Source organism: Hyperolius riggenbachi, chromosome 2 (assembly GCF_040937935.1).
Source record: "Hyperolius riggenbachi isolate aHypRig1 chromosome 2, aHypRig1.pri, whole genome shotgun sequence".
NCBI classification, from domain to species: domain Eukaryota; kingdom Metazoa; phylum Chordata; class Amphibia; order Anura; family Hyperoliidae; genus Hyperolius; species Hyperolius riggenbachi.
The window spans coordinates 298,659,145-298,680,775 of record NC_090647.1 but is presented as its reverse complement, the minus strand read 5'-3'; the positions used below and the strand labels follow the sequence as shown (position 1 = coordinate 298,680,775).

At 40.0% G+C, this 21,631-nt stretch overlaps 1 long non-coding RNA gene across 1 annotated transcript; it reads right to left on the bottom strand.

Annotated features, from left to right (window-relative positions):
* Positions 1–510: 510 nt before the first annotated feature.
* Positions 511–20,852, bottom strand: LOC137544361 (uncharacterized). Its single transcript, XR_011025830.1, has 3 exons — positions 20,604–20,852; positions 15,194–15,253; positions 511–689 (listed from the first exon to the last, which is right to left on the bottom strand). It is a non-coding gene; the product is annotated as an uncharacterized lncRNA (long non-coding RNA).
* Positions 20,853–21,631: the final 779 nt, after the last annotated feature.

Genomic DNA, 21,631 nt, shown 5'->3' with positions numbered 1-21,631 from the left:
CTGAAGGTGGCAGGTGGGCCCCTTAACACCCACTAGGCCCCAAACACCTTCCTAGAGTGCCTGGTGGATGATCCTGCTCTGGTACAGACAGTACATTTTTGACATACAAAAGATCATTTGTGATCAGTTTGATATCTGTACAAATGTGTGAAGCAGCAATATGCAGCTAATTGGTGCATGCTGGAATGTTTGGATACCAGTGCTCAGTTGTTGCACAGTGGGAAAATATATGCACTATAGCTGATATTCATCAATTGGCTGCACTTTAAAAACAAACACTGGTGCTCCATTCCAGATGCTAACAAAGACAACAGGAAGTAAAGAAAGTGAGTATTGGGTAGGCTAAGAGGTTAGAGAATGTATATTGGGAGCCAGTTAGAGTTAACCTACAAAAAGAAGCTTATACTAGGGGATGTGGTTAGATTTAAAGGGACTCCGAGGAGTGCTCGAATTTAAAAGAATACACTTACCTGGGGCTTCTTCCAGCTCACCGCAGGCGGCGAGGTCCCACTGCGTCCTCCTGGGTCTGCTCGTTCAGCCTCCACCGGCCCCCGGTTATCCACATCACCCGGCGACACCCGGGCCTAGTGTCAGCCGTCTCTTCCTGGTTATTGACGCAATTTGTCATCATGCCGGCCGCTTTGCATCATCACGCCAGCAGCCGTGTAGAAATTGTTTTTCTCAAAAACCTTTTGAAAAAACATTTGTTGAATTGTTTCCACTATTTCCTGAGCATAGGTAGCAATTTTGGTGACACTAGCATGTGGGGGGCTTTGCTATTAACCACTAAAGTAAGCAATAAGTATGCAAAATTACAGTTTTTAATTATGGCACAAACAAAATTAATTATGATTTTTCCTTACATTTTGCATCGTAATTGCAAATTATGACACAAAATGACAATTATGTGAAATTCTTGCTCATCACTAGTGGTGCTTGAAAAACATTAAAACATGACTTTATGTGCAAATTATACACGTTACTTGACATGTTTACACACTGTATCCTTTTCTTTTTTTTCAACAAAGATTTTTATTGAACAGAAAGTATTATTCAACAAATAGTACAAATGCGGTGACATATGCACGATCAATTAGATACAAGACAGGGACAAATAATATAGACATTTCAGGGATTGGATTGGAAGCTCCCATGCGCCAAAAAATAAATTAACTGGGGGGCACTCCTTACACACTGTATCTTTAATGATATGATGCACATTTGTTTTCCTCTAACTGCAGGGTCTATGGGAGAACACGGTTTACTGAAACAATGAATGTGCAGGTCATACTGTTGTGCTGGCCATGGTTCTGAAACACAAGCGAGCACTACTCACTTGTATACCAGCCTATAGTAATTTTTTTCTTTATTCACTGATCAGCAGCGCATAGCTTGTCTTCATGTCAGTTTGCTTATCTGGTCAGGTGGAGAATAGACTGGAAAATCCAAGTTAATTAGAGAAAAAAAAATGCAATTGCCATTCAGCACTATGTACATGTGTTCCATTTGATATACGGTACATCTATGCCCAGCATGGAGTAAGAAGAACTTTCTTATTATTACTTTCTGTATGTATAGGACCACAGAAGTTATTGAACTAATCACATCATTCATAAGAGGGAGACCTAAAGTTATCATTTTGATTGTGGCAGCTTGATAAATAAGCACGTGTATTTTACTGTTGAGTCTCAGAGGCACATTTTGAGGTTTCCCCCAATATCGAGCAGAAGCTAAAAGGATGATGACACCTAACACCAACCTAAGCTACCTAAGGTAAGCACAGAGGTATATTCATAGCAATCAAAATCTGTTGACCCTCATACAACATGGAGATGGTTAAAATGGCCAATCATTGACAAATTAAAATTGAAGGTGTGTACCAGGCGTTAGTCTTAACCCCCCCCCCCCCCCCTAATGAAATAGCTTCCTGGTGACAACCTCATAACCATAATCAATATTACTAACCTCCCACCAACTATTCCACTAACCCCAATCCTGCTTTGGTGAAACCTCCTAACCCTAATCGATGATAATATCCTCCCACTATCATACCCACTTATCTTGAATATATATATATATATATATATATATATATATATATATATATATATATATATATATATATATATATATACACTGTATGTGTAGATATATATATATATATATATATATATATATATATATATATATATATATATATATATATAGTATATTGTAATGCTCCATCCATCTTTCCAAAAACTACACCATGGGGGGGGGGGGGGGGGTATTTTTTATTTTATGTTTATTTTATATTTTCTGTACTCATTTGTACAAGTAATAAAAAAGGAAAACGTTGCCAAAATGATGTATCAAAGTTAGACTATCTTTTTTTTGTCTTATGCCACTACTTGCTTGCTACAGTGCTTTCTTTTGCACTGACATTTTATGGGTAAAGTGCAAAATATATAACAGGATGTAACTTGTTATTATCAAATATGTAGCATAAATAGCATACAAATTAAAGTTTATCCAAAGCACTGCCAATAAACTTTTAAACAAAATAACAATAACCATTGTTGTTCAAGCAAAATGTAAAGGGCCCATGGATTTAAAAGAATAAATGGTTTTTTTTTTTGTTCTACTAATACCAAGTAATTTGCAGCTTTTTATGAAGCACTAATTACAAATATTCATTCGATCATAAAGCTGTAATCACTTGAGATGGGAAATTAGAGTAGCTCTTGTGCAGATTGTCATTGCCGTAAAAAAAGGGGATAGTTTAACCCTGTCTGTCTACAATGAGCAATCATGGCAGGAGATACAACCACACAGTAACAAGTTTGATGTTCTTTCTCACTGCTGAGAGCAACTGCCAGATGATCCATGTCATGTATTATATTTCCCGCTGCAATAGTGCCACTTAATAAAGAGTTCTAATTCTCCTACTGGTTCTGATTGTTATACATGACTGAACTGATAGCATTCTGTCCTGAAGCCTTTCATAGTCACACACATTAAAAAGACTGCATACTTTACACTCCAAGCCCCACATATTGCGTGCGTGCGTGCGTGCGTGTATGTGCGTGGGCGCGCGCGCGTGTGTGTGTGTGTGGTGCGTGTGTGTGTTTGCCTGTATGCTTCTATGTGTACGGTGTGTGTCCGCCCAGGCGTGTGTGTGCTTCCGTGCATGCGTCTGTGCTTGTGCAAACGTTTTAGGCACTTGTAAAAAATGCTGCAAGGTGAGGATAGATTTTACATAGTTACATAGTTACATAGTTATTTTGGCTGAAAAAAGACATACGTCCATCGAGTTCAACCAGTACAAAGTACAACTCCAGCCCGTCCCCCACATACCCCTGTTGATCCAGAGGAAGGCGAAAAAAACCCCACCAGGCATGGTCCAATTAGCCCCAAATGGGAAAAATTCCTTCCTGACTCCAGATGGCAATCAGATAAAATCCCTGGATCAACATCATTAGGCATAACCTAGTAATTGTAGCCATGGATGTCTTTCAACGCAAGGAAAGCATCTAAGCCCCCTTTAAATGCAGGTATAGAGTTTGCCATAACAACTTCCTGTGGCAATGCATTCCACATCTTAACCACTCTTACTGTAAAGAACCCTTTCCTAAATAAATGGCTAAAACGTTTTTCCTCCATGCGCAGCTCATGTCCTCTAGTCCTTTGAGAAGGCCTAGGGACAAAAAGCTCATCCGCCAAGCTATTATATTGCCCTCTAATGTATTTATACATGTTAATTAGATCTCCTCCAAGGCGTCTTTTCTCTAGACTAAATAAACCCAGTTTATCTAACCTTTCTTGGTAAGCGAGACCTTCCATCCCACGTATCAATTTTGTAGCTCGTCTCTGCACCTGCTCTAAAACTGCAATATCTTTTTTGTAATGTGGTGCCCAGAACTGAATTCCATATTCCAGATGTGGCCTTACTAGAGAGTTAAACAGGGGAAATATTATGCTAGCATCTCGAGTTTTTATTTCCCTTTTAATGCATCCCAAAATTTTGTTCGCTTTAGCTGCAGCGGCTTGGCATTGAGTACGATTATTTAACTTGTTGTCGATGAGTACTCCTAAGTCCTTCTCCAAGTTTGATGTTCCCAACTGTATCCCATTTATTTTTTATGGTGCTAGACCATTGGTACGGCCAAAATGCATGACTTTACATTTGTCAACATTGAATTTCATCTGCCATGTATGTGCCCATATAGCCATCCTATCCAGATCCTGTTGCAATATGACACTATCTTCCTGAGAGTTGATGATTCTGCACAATTTTGTATCATCTGCAAAAATAGCAACATTGCTCACTACTGCATCTACTAGGTCATTAATAAATAAATTGAAGAGCACTGGACCCAGTACAGACCCCTGTGGGACCCCACTGCTAACAGTCTCCCATTTTGAGTACGATCCATTGACCACAACTCTTTGTTTTCTGTCCATTAGCCAGTTCCCTATCCATGCACACAAACTCTTCCCCAGTCCTTGCATCCTCAACTTTTGCACCAGACTTCTGTGGGGAACAGTGTCGAAGGCCTTTGCAAAGTCCAAGTATATCACATCTACAGCATTCCCAATATCCATATTAGCATTCACTACCTCATAAAAGCTGAGCATGTTAGTCAAACAGGACCTGTCTTTAGTAAACCCATGTTGATGCTGAGAAATAAGATTATTTTCTACTATGAAGTCATGTATAGTATCTCTTAGTAACCCCTCAAATAGTTTGCATACAACTGATGTTAAGCTTACAGGTCTATAATTTCCTGGATCTGATTTTTTGCCCTTCTTAAATAATGGGAAAACGTGGGCTGTACGCCAATCCACTGGGACTCTGCTAGTTGCAAGAGAGTCACAAAAGATAAGATAAAGGGGCTTAGCTATAACTGAACTTAATTCTCTTAGGACCCGAGGATGCATGCCATCCGGGCCAGGTGCCTTGTCTATTTTTAATTTATTTAGTCTTGCCTTTACTTCTTCCTGCGTTAAGTATTTAATATTACAGTTAGAAGATTGAGACTCTTCTGCCTCTGTAATTTGCAACAGTGCTGTTTCCTTTGTGAAGAAAGAAGCAAAGAAAGCATTTAGTAACTCTGCATTACCTTGGTCGTCCACCATTGAGTTCCCACCCTCATCCTTTAGGATTCCTATACAGTCAACCTTTCTTTTTTTAGAGTTGATGTACTTGTAAAACTTTTTTGGGTTAGATTTGATATCCCTAGCGATTTGATTTTCAGCTTCGATCTTTGCCAGCCTAATTTCTTTTTTACAATTTTTATTGCACTCCTTATAATTGCTTAGTGCAGCCTCAGTCCCCTCCTGTTTTAGGACCTTATAGGCATTCTTTTTCCTCTTCATTTTATCCCTAACCTTTCTATTCATCCATAGAGGCCTTTTTTTATTCCTAGACATTTTGTTTCCATATGGGATATACATACTACAATATTGATTGAGAATACGTTTAAAAGCTTGCCATTTCCCTTCAGTGTCGTCCCCTTGTAGTACATTATCCCAGTTCACCAAACTTAGTGCCTGCCTAATTTGATTGAACTTTGCTTTTCTAAAATTCATAGTTTTAGTGGTCCCGCTGCCCCGTGGCCTATCAGTCACCAGATCAAACGTTATCATGTTGTGATCACTATTTCCCAAATGTTCTTGAACCTGCACATTTGATACATTATCTGGTCTATTAGAAATGATCAGATCCAGTAACGCATTCCCCCTAGTTGGTTCCGTTACCATTTGAGTCAAGTAATTGTCCTGTAGTGCTGCCAGAAATCTGCTGTTTTTACCAGAATGGGTAGCCTCAATACCCCAGTCAATGTCTGGAAAGTTGAAGTCGCCCATAATTATGACCTCGTTTTTACTTGCAGCTTTTTCAATCTGCTGTAGTAATCGCAGTTCTGCAGCTTCATTAATAAGAGGTGGTCTGTAGCATACCCCAATAAGCAATTGGCAACTTTTATTTCCACCATGAATATTTACCCAAACGGACTCCACATCTTCGCAATCTTCCTCCATCTCATCGTTGAGGACAGCTGTAAAAGAATTCTTAACAAAGAGACAAACCCCTCCACCTTTTTTCCCTGTTCTATCCCTCCTAAACACATTGTATCCTTTTAGATTAGCTATCCAGTCATGGCTTTCATCCATCCATGTCTCGGTTATTCCCACAATGTCATAGCCTTTGTCATTCAGAATGAACTCTAGTTCGTCTATTTTATTTGCAAGGCTCCGAGCATTGGTTACCATGCACTTTATATTTTTACCAACACATTTACCAATTTTGTTTACACGAAATGGGCTACTTGAAGTTTTACCAACCTCCTTAATCTTTACACTGTCTCCACCCCCCTCTCCACCCCCCATAATGTTAGGCTCCCACTGTATTTTTACCTTATCTTGTCTACATATTGAGACTTTATCCTCCCGCCTCCCCCCAGATCCTAGTTTAAAATCTCCTCCAACCGTTTAGCCATCTTCTCCCCCAATGCAGCTGCACCCTCCCCATTAAGGTGCAGCCCATCCCTGCTGTAGAACCTGTAGCCGACTGCAAAGTCTGCCCAGTTCTCCAGGAACCCAAACCCTTCCTTCCTACACCAATTTCTCAGCCACTTATTTAACTCCCTAAGCTCCCTCTGTCTCTCAGATGTAGCGCGTGGCACTGGCAGTATTTCAGAGAACACCACCTTGGAGGTCCTTGCTTTAAGTTTATCTCCAAGTACCTGAAAATCATTTTTGAGGACCTTCCATCTCCCACTAACTTTGTCATTGGTGCCAATGTGTACCATGACAGCTGGGTCTTCCCCAGCCCCACCCAATAATCTGTCAATTATTTCCGCTACATGCCGAACCCGAGCAACAGACTGTACGGCATTCTCAATAACAAGTTTACAAGATGCTTAAACAAAGAAAGTAGTCTCTAGTTAATATTTGATATGACCAATCCTTGCTCTTAATACACCATCTTTAAAATTCAGCTAGAAATGTATCTTCACTCTTTTGTGCTCCCTTCCCCAGCATGTTAATGAATTTCAAGCAACCTGTGGCTCTAAAGTGTAATTGGAAATGCTGGCACTTTCTGGTAGAAAGAAAATTGGGGAAGAGGGTTGATGGGGACCAATGGCTACTTAGTGCTACACTGCAAATATGCGTTACAGTGTTTCAACTAACGCTTGATCAATTTCTGTTGGAATTTGATTGAGATTCAGTGTAGGGATTTATATCTGTCTACACAGTTTACAATCAGAGGGATTGATTGTTTTGCAATGCCGAATTGCATAATAGTATAAAGTATAAAAGTGGGGTATTTTTCTTTAGCAAATCCAAGAGTAATTCTTAAAGCTTAACCCAAAGTACAACAAGATCAGACAGCTTTCTGTTGAAATTGGTTTGAAATACAGTATGCAGTATGGTCGGGATACCACATACCATATGTTACCTTCGCTCTAGATAAAACTTTTATTAGAAATCAACTAACTCCCTTCACATCCAACTCCTGCCGTCTTGTTTACCTATTGTATCTAATGTCACCCCAAGTCTTGCTTTGGTTAGGAACCTCTAGTCGTTTCATGCTTTTGTCAATGCTTTAGTTTGCATCCCTCATTAGCTGTAAAACTTTGCATAATATATGTTGGATATTTATTATTGATGATGATACTAGAAGTTGTAACGACCGCATCACGCCAATGGGCGTGACTGCGGTGGCAGCCCCAGGACCGCCTAACGCCAATTGGTGTCAAGTCCTGGGGCTGGATTTTGCAGGAGATCGCGTGCGCCAATGTGGGCGCATCTCCACTTGGTAGAGTCTCCCAGCAGCGATCACCACTCAGAGACTGTTAGACGGCAAAACTGCCATCTATTAGCATAGTACAGCGCTGCTATATAAGGCAGCGCTGTACTGGGGACAGCCGTGTGACGGAGCTGTCCCCCTGGGACACAGGAGAGAGATCAGCTCTATAGGCTGAAGCCTATGACAGCCAATCGCCATCATTGGCCGGCTGGGGGGGGAAGGAGTTAGGGGAAAAAAATAATAAATAAATAGGGAAATTTAATTTAAAAAAAATAACATAAATATTTGCAAAAAACCCCCAAAAAACATTGGGGCAGCGATCAGACCCCACCAACAGAAAGCTCTGTTGGTGAGGAGAAAAGGTGTGTGTGGGGGCGATCACTTGTGTGCTGAGTTGTGCAGCCCTGAAGCTATGCCTTAAAGCTGCTGTGGCCAATTTAGCAAAAAATGGCCTTGTCTTTAGGACGGTTTAACACTGTGGTCATCAAGTGGTTAAATGAAAATGATTCATATATCATTTTCTTTCTCAACCCTCACTTATATTTCTACTTCTCCTCCTTTAAAGTGAACCACAAAGATGAGAGTATGAGACTCGCCATTGCTAGCATTTAAAAGTTGCTAATTTGCTGGTTGTTTAACTCTGTGGCTAAGTCTGCCTAGCAGGTAAACAATTCACTGCATCAATGCATTTCCACTGACAGCCACTGAGGGGAAGCTGAAAACATCTCAGCTGGCTGCCCTGACATGATGTGGAATATACCAACTAAGCTGTTACTATATTAACAACAAACTGTAGAATCAGCAAAAGAAGTTACAAGTTCCTATCTAAGCATCACGTCATTCAAAAAAGACAATGTATCCTGGAAAACCTTTCCATACCGCAGAATCAGAAACCTTCCATGTGTTCCTAAATAACTTAAATTATTCCTAAAAATTATTATTTAATTATTATGATATTAAATAATTCCAGTAGTCTCACAATTATTTTTGTGTTATGTTCGTTAATTCCGCCTACATCTGGGAGAGAAAAATGGCCAAGCCTGAGATTTCTGAAGTTCACATCCGCTGTCTCATTTCTGGCTACTTTTCTCTGAGCTGCCTAAATGGACATGGATTTTAAAGCAGGGCCATTATTTTACTGTGAAAACTGCGTTTGAAAAAAAACTATCAGGAACAAACTTTACCATTAATGCAGGCAACACTCATTCCCTAACATTCCAGCCCAATATATCATCACAGTTTATGCTCCAGCCATCCTGCCATGTTCTCTACCAGTGAGGTGGCCATTAATAAATCATGTCCTCCACAACGTCAGATGGTATCTGTGTCTGTCATGCAATCTTCTTACTTTGCAGATGGGGTTTGATACAGATTAGGACATGCATATTATTAAGCCGAGTAGATCAGGAGCTCCCTATCGGCCTTGGATCTGAGAGGCTTCAGGCGAGGGATGAAATGAAACACTTGAGTGGAGAGATTTGTCATCCTCAGTAATAAAGTCCTTGTAGGAAGTTACAGATTATCAAGGCTACTACATGCAGAATGTATATAACTACTGTTATTCACATATCTGCTCTAAAATAGGAAGACCATGTAGCTCACTTATTTGTATCTCGCTAACTCTCCTTGAATCATGTGATTGCATAGAGCTTCAAAGTATTCCCTTGAGCTTCACCTTCAATGATATATATACTGCATATATATATATATATATATATATATATATATATATATATATATATACACACACTGTGTGACTTTTAACCATAAACTGCATTTGACAAATTTTCACTATTGCTTTATTTATCACTTTATCTACTTTCTCACCTGTTTTTTCACCTTAGCTATTGTAATGTTTGCAGTACACAGTGTTGTCTAGATATAATTTATTAGGTTCTAATGTAAGCAGTAAAGCTTGTGTTGGGCACAAACCTGAACTGTGAACGCTCATTCTTTCCACAAAGAAAGGTGAAATTCTTAGGGACTAGCTGGCTAGAGGCAACATGAGGGCAGATAAGTGCTTAAATTGTATAAGGGAAGCATCCAGATGCACTGATCACTGCTGTTTGTGCCTTCACTTGTTCATGATCTGTGCCAATGTCAGGACAGTTGTCTATCTGTAATAGTGTAGTAGGGATGCTACTGGTGGAAGTCCACTGGCCGCTAGGGTGATGGACACTTAATTAGCTTTGCACTGAGCATGTGCAGTTGATAGTAATAGTCATGAAGGGTCATCTATGCAAAAGTGCACAGAAGTAAAGCTGAAACAAGTTGTTTTTGGCATTAACCTCCTTAGCGGTATGGACGAGCTCAGCTCGTCCATTACCGCCGGAGGCTGCCGCTCAGGCCCTGCTGGGCCGATTTTGCTCAAATAAAAAGGAGCACACGCAGCCGGCACTTTGCCAGCTGCGTGTGCTACCTGATCACCGCCGCAACGCGGCGATCCGCCGCGTGCAGCGGCGAAAGAGGGTCCCCCCAGCCACCTGAGGCCAGCGCAGCCGGAACAAACAGTTCGGAGGCGATCAGAAGTACGCATCGGGAGCGCCCTCTAGTGGGCTTTCATGCAGCCAACTTTCAGTTGGCTGCATGTAATAGTTTTTTTTTTAATTAAAAAAACCCTCCCGCAGCCACCCTGGCGATCTTAATAGAACGCCAGGGTGGTTAATAGCTAAATTTAACCCTATTCTCACACTGGACCCTCCCCCTACTGATGCCTAACCTTAACCACCTACCCCCACAGCTAACCTTCACCCCCCAACCCCCCATGGCTGACCTTAACCATCCCACCCCCACAGTTAACCTTAACACCCCGCCCCCCCAATGACAATCTGCTGCAAAATGGAAAATTCAATAAAAAAAACTTGGTGCCTATGGCAGTGCCCAAACTTTTGATAATAGCAGGGGCCTAAATTCTCAGATCACATAAAAGCATCGATTTTAAAACACAGTGATGGTAAAAAATTAACCTCATGGCACAAAATCAACCTTACTTGTGAAGGTACAGCCAGTTTTGTAGCATCATTTGACAGTTAATTTAGCATGTCACTAGTATAATTGACCACCCCAAATGGTCAATATTTCAACAAAACAAAAAAAAATGGATACGGTTTAACAACTTCCCAACCACAGGTTTTCTACCCTTTGAAAACCAGAGCAATTTTCACATCGCGTTCCTCCCATTCATTCGCCATTAACTTTATTGTTACTTATCACACACCAAAGTTATCTATATATTGTTTTTTTCACCACAAATTAGGTTTTTTTTAAAAAAAAAAAAAAACAGTTTTGACTACATTTAATGTGGTGGGGAGCGGCGAAATTGTGACAGAGGGGAATAGGAGATGTCCCCTAACGCACTGGTATGTTTACTTTTGTGCGATTTTGACAATACAGATTCTCTTCAATAAAAAAAAAGACCTGTATTTTGAAATATACTGTATATATATTTTTTATCCCCCCCCCCCCCCAAATGGCCCTATAGTAAGATCAAAACACTACACTAACATATATAGACATATGACTATGACAGGGAGAAGATTGTGGGCCCCTCTGAGGGACAGTTAGGTGAAGAGACTATACTTTGTACAGCGCTGTGCAAGATGTCAATGCTATAGAAATAAATACACGTTAAATACTGAAAAAATCAGCCTGCCAGTCCCAATCAAGGGGTTGTGCGAGCGCGAGCTCCCGTCAAATCTCGCTCCTCACGAGATGACGCCATATGGTGGCGCGGAGGAACAACAGTACTGCTTTCCTGCCGCCATATGGCGTTAGGTGGTCGGGAAGTGGCTATAAATTGTATGTGGGTGTGCATTTTTACAATTTTGGCCACAAATTGGTGCTACACTTAATTGCTGAGTACTGTAAACAGTATACGGAACTATTAAGTGTAATTGTTTACTTTTGGTTTAGTAAATGAAAGCCTGCGTCTCACTAACACCAGCTTTTCATTCATCACAGGCACTGTGATTGGGTTTGGGAACAAGCTGTTTCCTTTCACTATTGCCAAAACAGCGGGATTCCGGAGTGAATGAACAGCAGTGGCGCGACAATCGGAAACGGTGAGGTAAATAAACAAAAAACATATATCTAAACCCCTGGTGCTGAAGTCCACAGGAGCGGAGATCTACGATATAGTGGTGGGGAACTGGTTAAAGATGGATATGTAAATCTACAAAGTAGATAATAAAATAAAACATTTATTGTACATCCTTAAAATCAGGTACGTGAACAACAATAAAACATGGATTCCATGATCATGTAGAGTCACTGTACAATCAGAAACCTAATGCACGTTTCATAGCATTACTGCTACTTTTTAGAGGCATAGAAGTGCAAGTAGACATCCATGAAGATGGAGATAAACCCACAAAATACAAATATTGCACATTAGTATCCTCCCAGATGTTCAGAGTAGCCACATAGAGTAGGGAAAGGGCAATACTTGCCCAGACCAAAACAGACCAATGGGTTACCATGTGATGGTAACCCAGGACTAAGTGGCAGCGTGTATCCATATGGATGGCGTGGGGCATATGTGCACACACATTTGGGTGCAATTCAAATGCAGGTGAATGGCAGCATTATTAACACAAAGTGTGTCAGGATGTGACATGTGATAGTGGTACTACAGAGAACTGCAACATGTCACATCTGCATCAATTTGCGTTTTATGTGTTACTGCTTTTTCAAAAACAGTGATTAAACAGCCATAGTAAGCATTACAATAGGCAGTATAGAACACCTTTCAAAGAAAATTCTAATTTTTGTGAAAATGTATATTTTGCAAAAAAATCCATTAGATTTTTGTGAAAATACTGCATTTGATGAAAATATAAATTTTAATGCAAAAATATGTATGAATAAAATTTTAGATGATAGTTACCATTGGATCTGATTGATAGGCAAGTCAGTAAACTGTGGTATGTCTATGATGTTTTTCCTTGACGCCTGAAGCCAACTGGAGCCAATGTTGTTTCTTTGTTGTTTTTTTCTTCTTTTTTTTTGGGGGGGGGGGGGGGGGCTGATCACTGTTGAATTACACCACATAAAGCAGGCTCCAGACCCTCTCCCACTTTTCCCTTATAGGAATCAGAAGGAATTTTGTGTATTCTGCATTAACATAATAAAAGTAGGAAAACAATATTTTAAATATTACTGACATGTTTATTATTATTATTATTATTATTATTATTCAAATACATAGGAATAAATAAATTAGGAAGAAAAAAATTACTTAAATATTCAACATCTCTAAAATGGTATACTGATATGTACCTTGTTCATTCCAAAATCAGTTTTTGGACTTTTATGTCTTCATGTGTTCTGTTTCAGGTAAGGGGAGAATAACAAAAGGCAGATGCACATAAATGGCAATTAACAAAATAACTTGCAGAGGCATGGTACTTTCCTTTGTAGTTATTGAATGTGCATGTATAAAAGGCAAGTAAAAACACAAAAATGTGCTTTATCATGTTCTATCTTTTTTGACAAGGAAAATGTCTATGAATTATAACATCGGACGTTGAAGAAATCACTTAAGTCCTGTAAAACTGTCCATCAAAATGTGTAATTGGTGTTCAAAAAATCCAAATAATTCTTTCTTTTTTTTTCATTATACTTTATAACTACTTAAAGGACATTTTAGCAGAAAAAAAACATAAAAAGTCACTTAGCAACTACTTTCATTTGTCTTTTTTTCCTCCTGTATAGCATAAAACTTCAGAATTAACTTCTGTGTTTCTGCGAACATAAGAGGGCTGATCTGGGCAGGGGAAAGGTGAATCCATAGAGAATCCAGGCCCCTTGAGGTCAGGATTCTCTTTTAGCGGTTAATCCTTACAGATTTTGCCTTCCACTAGGCTGTGAGATGATGGGAAAAAAGCCATCGGTTTTGATTTAGTCTCTGAGGACGAGGACATGTCCCCAGTATACTTCTACATTGGAAGAGGTGGGTGAGCAGGTTAAGAACGTTTCTTTTGTCTAGATTCCATTAAACTTCAATCAGAGCTGCAGAAAGAGAAATTCCTCTAGGCTTTCACACATCCAGGTATCGGGCCTAGCTGACTTTAATAAAAGTCATAACTGATCTCTTGCTAGCAGGTCCCTAGTGGAATGAGCTCAGCAAAAAATTCCAGCAACTCCTTTGAGAAGCAAAACAAAAGCCCTTCTTAAACATCACATTATCCTAATAATCCCATTGCTACTGAAGCCATTCAATTATTTTAAAGGTCTTAATTTGCAAACTGTGGTATTTCAAAGTTTTGTTCAATGTTATTGAAGGATGGGGACGGGGGTATGTGTAAATGAATGTCATTCCATTTACTGTATAGTTGTTTGAGTCTTTCCGCTTGAGACTTTCTACCTGATTTGTACCCATCTCAAATAACATCTGTTATATGTGCATTTATGAGATTAAGCGATATTAGAAAATACTTAAGCTACATGAGTAGTTTGAACGAGGGATATTCATTTTACAACTTCCTGCTACAGGATTGTGCTGATATCTGTCTTTTTTTCTGTCATCACTACAGGGGAGTTTTTATAACATTTCTGGGCAGGAAAATACTGCTGACATGACTCTCTTAATTAAGGATCTTCCTTGTTGTGCTGATGATTTCCAAGCAATAAGGGCTTGTTCCCATAAGAATAAAAAGCGCCAACATGTTTCATTTTTGGGACACTTGCTACTTGATGATGAGTGAGCTGCAAAGTAAAATGTAATTGTAGGGAGAGACACAGAAATGCAATTGCACCAAAATTGCAGACAGTATTTCCAAGAATACCAAAATGTACATGGTAATGAAAATGTCATTACTACTGGCAAAACGAAAGTTTCAAGCGAAACACACACAATAGGAACCGGCCCAGACACTCACTGTTCATTTTTGGAAGCTCTTTCCTTTTTTTCATGTTACTGTAGAAATGTACAACAAAGTTTGCAGTCTTGTATGTAAAATGTCTTTAATTACCCTCCACTGATGAAACTGATATCCCTTTGATGGTCATTATAGAATCTTTGGAATCCATAACAACATATTTACAAGCGAGTTAGTAAAAGCAGAATTCCCAAAAATGGTTTTAAAATTGCACTCCTGAGTTGACGTTGTACAACATAATGATAGAAATACCATGTGTCTTTTAGGAGTGGAAGGTCTATTTAAATGTTCAGAAATCAGTCCATATGTATATAATTCTAACAGGCATTGTGGGGTGTTTTACTTTGATAATTGTCCATAGGCATGGTAAATGAAATGCAAATAATTTTGAGTTGATGCCGGATTGTGTGCACATTTTTGTATGCAGATGCTGTTACAACAGACGGTCCTCGTTCTTTACCCTCCATTGTGCGGTGGTATGATTTATTCCCCCTTTTGTATATAAAGGTTGTACATAGCTTACCTGTTCACAGATGCTCCTGTAGAAGTTAACATTGATTCATGAGATGTGTACAGGCAAGACCTGGAATAAAACAGAAACCCATATAACTTACAAGTGTACACTTAGGTGGATCACCCTCCTTCTGGGTGGTGCAGTCGCTAGTAATGCGGTCTCTGAAGCCAAAGCTTGAGGGTAGGTGCACACAAAATAACAAGAAAGGTTGCATTTTATGTCATTTTTTTATGTTGTGTGCGTTTTACTGCATTTTTGGTGCATATGAATTTTTTGCAGATGCGTTTTTCAAGCGTTTTTCATGTGTTTTTCTTTCGCATTTTATACAAATCACTAGGAAGACAACAGGAAGTAAAAATACATCATAAAACATTTTTTTCCCAAAAACGCATTAAAAAGCATGGAAAACGCATACCATTGCATTTCCATTGACTTTCATTATGTACATTTTTGCTGCGTTTTATAATACCATGCAAAAAAATTAGCGTTTTTGAAAATGCATGCATCAAAAACGCATATGCGTTTTTGATATGCGTTTTTTTCCTGCAGCACATAGACTTCCATTAGCAGCAAAAATGCAGCGTTTCCTGCAACCCTAGCGTTTTCGCTAAATGTGCACCTAGCCTGAAGGTTCACCATCATCATACTCTGTAAAGTTACTGGTACATACTTCGAATTCTTCACTGTATTAAGCTATTGATTGATCTACATAACCCCTAAAAAGTCCCACAGTTGGACCACCTTCTTTTGCGTAATTAGTTTGTCCAATTTCTAGGTTTTCTTTGGTGTTTCTTATGTATTTATATAGTATAGTGGAATATATCAGTGCTACATAAATTAATATTAATAATAGCATTGGTAATAATAACAATAATCATATGTTGGTATCTACATTCAGAAGTCAATATCTTCAAATGGTGAAGTTACAGTGAAAAGGTATAAAGTAAAGAAATAATTTTTTACCAAGATATTGCTGTCATCCCAAAGTGAAATGCATTTTTAGCTTGTGCTAACAGCAGGAAACAGATATCGAGGGTACCCCTCTCTGTTTTACTTAATCATCAATTCCAAATGGTCATAGATTAGGAAGTTTAAGGTTATAGTTTAGGACAATAAAGCTAGGAGATTAGGAGGCAGGAGGGAAACGTTCATCATGGAGGGGCTAACACTATAAAGGGTGGGTGAGGTGGTGAGGGGGAGGGGCTTCTGTACAGAAAGTATTGTGGTTAAGGGAAGAGGTTAGTTGTTGGAAAGTGGTTAATAGGAAAGGGATTTTGTTACAGTACTGGAACTAGGTTTATTTGCAAGTTACTGCAGTCCTGTAAACATCAAGCCACGCTTTACTTTTTATCTAGTACACACAGACAGCAGGACAGGCACTAACAAGTCTAGAACAGAGACAGATCACATGCATTCATGCAGTATCATGACAGTATATCACAGTGCCATCTACAGGCCAGAAGTATCAACACCACAAGTGGATTAGTTATGGTTAGCTGCAAACAACATCATATCACCAAGATGTCATCCACATACCTGTAACGCTGTACCAAAGTTAAAACTAACCTGCATGGAATGTATATGTATCTATGTGAGTGAAAGTGTTGTGTGATCTCCAGTATGTTAGCAATGTCTGGTCTCCCTATTTTCAGCACCATGTTGCACAGATAAAGGAGCTATAAATCTCTCATATATTTGCATTACATTAGCCTAACAGTATGTTTGTTGCTAGTACCCCTCTACAAAATGGCACTGACAGGAGCTGGAGTGACCAGGTACTTGGACAGCATTGTGGACCTATTTAGGTAACTTAACCACTTGAGGACCACAGTGTTGAACCCCCCTAAATTGTCCACTGAAGCTTTAAGGCCTCGCTGCAAGGCTGGAAAACTCAGCACACAAGTGATCCCCCCTCCTTTTCTCCCCACCAACAGAGCTCTTTGTTGGTGGAGTCTAATCACTCCCCCAGTGTTTATTTATTTATTTTTATAAATATTTATGTTGTTTTTTTCTAATTACATTTCCCTATTTATTTATTTTTTCCTAACTTCCTCCCCCCAGCCAGCCAATCACGGCGATCGGCTGTCATAGGCTTCAGCCTATGAGAGCCGATCACTTTCATGTGTCCCAGGGGGACAGCCGTGTCACACCTTGCCTTAGATCGCAGCGCTGTACTATGCTAACAGTCTCTGAGCGGTGATTGCCGCTGGGAGACTGAAGTCGGAAGTCTCTCAAGCGAATCTCCTGCAAAATCCAGCCCCAAGACTTGATGCCAATTGTCGTTAGGCTGTCATGGGGCTGCAGCCGAAGTTACGCCCCTTGGCATTACACGGCCATTAAGTAGTTAAAGATGACCTCCAGTGAAGATAATGTAATAAAAAAGTGCTTAATTTTTACAATAATTATGTATAAATGATTTAGTCAGTGTTTGCCCATTGTAAAATCTTTCCTCTCCCTGATTTACACCCTGACATTTATCACATGGTGTCATTTTTACTTCTGGCAGGTGATGTCACTGGAAGGAGATGCTGCTTGCTTTTCTGGCAGTTGGAAACAGCTGTTGTTTCCCACAATGCAACAAGGCTCCCACAGTGTGATGTCAGTACCTCAGTGCTATGAGTGGCTGACATCACACTGTGGGAGGGGTTTCACCACAAAATCAGCCATACAGAGCACCTTGATGATCCATTTGAGAAAAGGAAAAGATTTCTCATGGGAAAGGGGGTATCAGCTACTGATTGGGATGAAGTTCAACTCTTGGTTACGGTTTCTCTTTAAGAGCCCCTGTAAAGGTCTTTCATTTTTCAGAACATTTAATGTACAACACCTTTGAGATGCATATGTATGCATATTTCATTGATTGCAAAAAGGTTGTTTGTTTGTTTGTTTATTTGTTTTATGCAAACTTATTTCCAGATTGGTCCATCTGGGGTTCACATGCAGTGAGGTAACTACAGTTCATGGGGCCTCCAGCAAAACTTTGATGAGCCCCCCAATGTTTACACCCCTTCCCTTGCCTCCCCTCAGTGACCCTCACAGCCTAGGGAGGCCATCTCACAAGGAACATAAAACAAGCGTGGCCATCATTATCTTCACACCCATAACAAGAGTAGCCACAGAAACACCTGAGGCAGAGGGTGGACTCATGTATCAGAGAAAGGAAAGATAAGTGGTAGGGTCCCCCCCCCCCCACAGCACTGGGCCCCCTTGCTGCTCCCCTATAGTTATGCCACTGGTCACTTGATAGGTAGAATATATACATACAGTAAACAAAGATATGCTTTATGCATTTTTTTTAAATGCTGGAGGAGCTGCGAAGAATGTACTTTGGTAACACACTACTGCTTGCAGTGGTGTAGCTAATGAGCTGTGGGCCCCGATGCAAGTTAAAGCCCAGCCTCTGTTGCTATCCCAAACCCCCCTAAGGTCCCCCTGCACTCTGCAATCCCTCATAAATCACAGCCGTGCTGCTGACAAACAGCTTGTCAGAGCTGGCTGTGTTTATCTCTATAGTGTCAGTCTGCTGCTCTCCCCGCCTCCTGCAGAACTCCAGTCCCCGCCTGCATCCCTTCCCTCCCTGCTGATTGGAGGGAAGGGACGGGGGCAGGGACCGGAGCTATGCAGGAGGCGGGGGAGCAGCTGAGACTGACACCACAGATGTAAACACAGCCTCACAGCACGGCTGTGCTTTATAAGGGATTGCAGAGTGCAGGGGGACCTTAGTGGGGTTTGCAATAGCAACAGAGGCTGGGCTGTATAGGCAGATTCAGCCTCTGTATGCAGATAACATTCGTTAAACACACCTCGGGTTCTCTTTAACATTGCCCCCCCCCCCCCAAGCACTCTATACATAACAATTGATACGTTGCACTAAACCTGCCAATGTCAACTGCAGTGTCAGAGGTACAAGAAGGGGATGGGGAAAAGTTTGTTAATGATTACCACTATTCAAAGGGCCCCGATGCGGTTACTACCTCCGCACCCCCTAATGCTACACGCCTGACTGCTTGTAAAATATTTGTTCGATTTTGAGAATTTTCAGAGGAAAGATGGGAATACATGGGGCTGATAGGTTTACACAATTCACATCTGTGCTTCGGAGCAGAAATAAAAAGTTTTGCAAATTACAAAAAGGTGTTTTGGTTGAGAGACAATGTTAATTAGATATAATGTATGTGTTGAGCTTGATATGATGGTTGGTGTTGATACAGTATAGATGAGAAAGCATATAATCTGATTCAGGAATTGAAGATCAGGAGCAGGCTTGCCTATATTTTTTGTTGGTAACTTTGCTGTTATTGCTTTGCCTTTAGTTGGTTTCAGTGTAATTTAGTAGATAATATGTTATGTAGCTTGTATTTGCTTTTTTTGTTTGCCCTATCCCCTTCCCCTCTTTATTGGCTCTTAGGTGTACCTGAACTCAGAGATTACACTGAAAACAAAAGCTACATCTAATGCACAAACAATTATTGTTTGTGTATCTAGCATCTTCTTCAGTAGGATGTCTTTATTTTCATTGGCACAGCCCTCTCTGAGTCTCTCTGAGTGTCTGTGAAGCTGACAGCACTGCCTTAATGTTTGACCTCACTTTGCATCTCCAATTTAAGTAGATTTTCTGCAAAAAAAAAAAAAAAAAACAGAGACAAAAAAAAACCTTTTGGTGCCTGGAGTATTTGTCAGACCTCAATCTGAAATACCTAAATTTTTTAGGACACGTAAATTGTATAATTTCTAAAGGCAAATTGGCAGCCCCAACGAAACATGATGACAGATGCTTCAATTCTGGTCATCAAGGTGAAATGTGTGCTTTACACTTGAAACAGTTGCTTAGGGAGGAGCAACAGCAGAAATATCATGAATAAAAAAATATATATAAAAAAAACAAAAACTTACTCACACCACGTCAACTCGGGTGAAGCAAACACACACACACACATTTCTCATAGTTCACATATTCCACTTCCACATTTTGTATTGTGAGGATCAGTTCTCTAAGCAAGTATGTCATTTGCATAATACAGTATTAGAATTACTTATTGGAATTGAGGTCTTGGTGGAAATTAGAGCTTGTACTAGATGGAAATTAGTTTGATGTTTGCGTCATTGACAGTGACACTGTTTGAATTCTCTTTTTGGAAAGATGTTAGATCAATGTAGACAAATGAACAATATTCTGATACTTTATAAATCATATTGATCTTTAACCCATGGGATCATTGCTTTTTAAAATTCTCTAGACCCTAAGATAAGTTGACAGTTGTTGATTACTTTGGTTTTATTGTGACACCTACCTGTAAGGGGGCATAACAATAACCTCCGCAACCATGGGGATGCCCTGGATCACAAAGAAGCTCATCAGAGTGGGGGGCACTGAAGACATAATTCAGAGCTGTGAGTAGAGCAGAGGTAAATAGCTCACCTGTCCTGCCTAATCAGCAGTGTTGATATGTTTCTCCATTTTCAACTCTGGTTTGCATGTCTGATCTCTATGGTTACCCGCACAGCTGGTTTGCGGCTCAAGTGACCTGCCAGTATGAGATGTCAATTCCTTAATGCCAATGGGAATATGGTGTTGTCAGGGAGACCTCAGGAGGCTGGAGCAGGCTAATCAGGCAGGAAATGGGAGCACCAAGGCAGAACAGGTGAGTTCAGACTTTTCTGGTGCTCTTGCTGTGTTTGAAAGCTAGGGAAAGGGAGGTGACAGCATGGCTACCACCTTATATGGACTACCTAATATACATATCTGGGTGGGTGGGGAAGGGAGGTGTTACACAAAGGTTACCTAATACAACTGGTGGGGGGGCATAAAACAGTTGGTACTTTTTGTACAGTCTGTTACTTTACTGCCTGCTTATACTTGTACCAATGATGACTTTGGTAGATCTTTTGGCTGCAGAAAATTGTTATGATGTCCAAGTGCTAGATTTTTGCTTGGGAAAAACTTGCACAGATGGATGCAGAGTACATCTTGAGTGCGTATGAATACATGAAAGTTAGCGTTCATTTAGTTTGCAGTAAAGAATGAGGACCTGTAGTACATTGGTGGCTTCCTACTTCAGGTTAGACACGTTCACAATGATCTCAGTTCATGTTGTGAGCATTCATCTCTCAAAGTAAAATATTACCGAGTTCCAACACAAAGGAAGAAATCTTCCCTGCACTCCTCAAGGATAAAATAGTTTTATTATTAGCACTGCAAGAGATAAAAATCCACTAAAAGCCTAAGACCATTTTACACATCTACGGCATTCTTTTTCAAAGTAGTCCCACTGTCTTGAAAAAGCACATTGTAACTGTATGAAACGGCCTTAGCTTTTTAGTGGATTTTATCTCTTGTAGCGTTTATAATAAAAATGGCTTTTATCCTTGAAAAAAAATGTGGCTTGGGTTGCATTCTTCATACTGGAAGCAGATTGATAATCTTTCATTTTACCTTTTGAGAGGCTG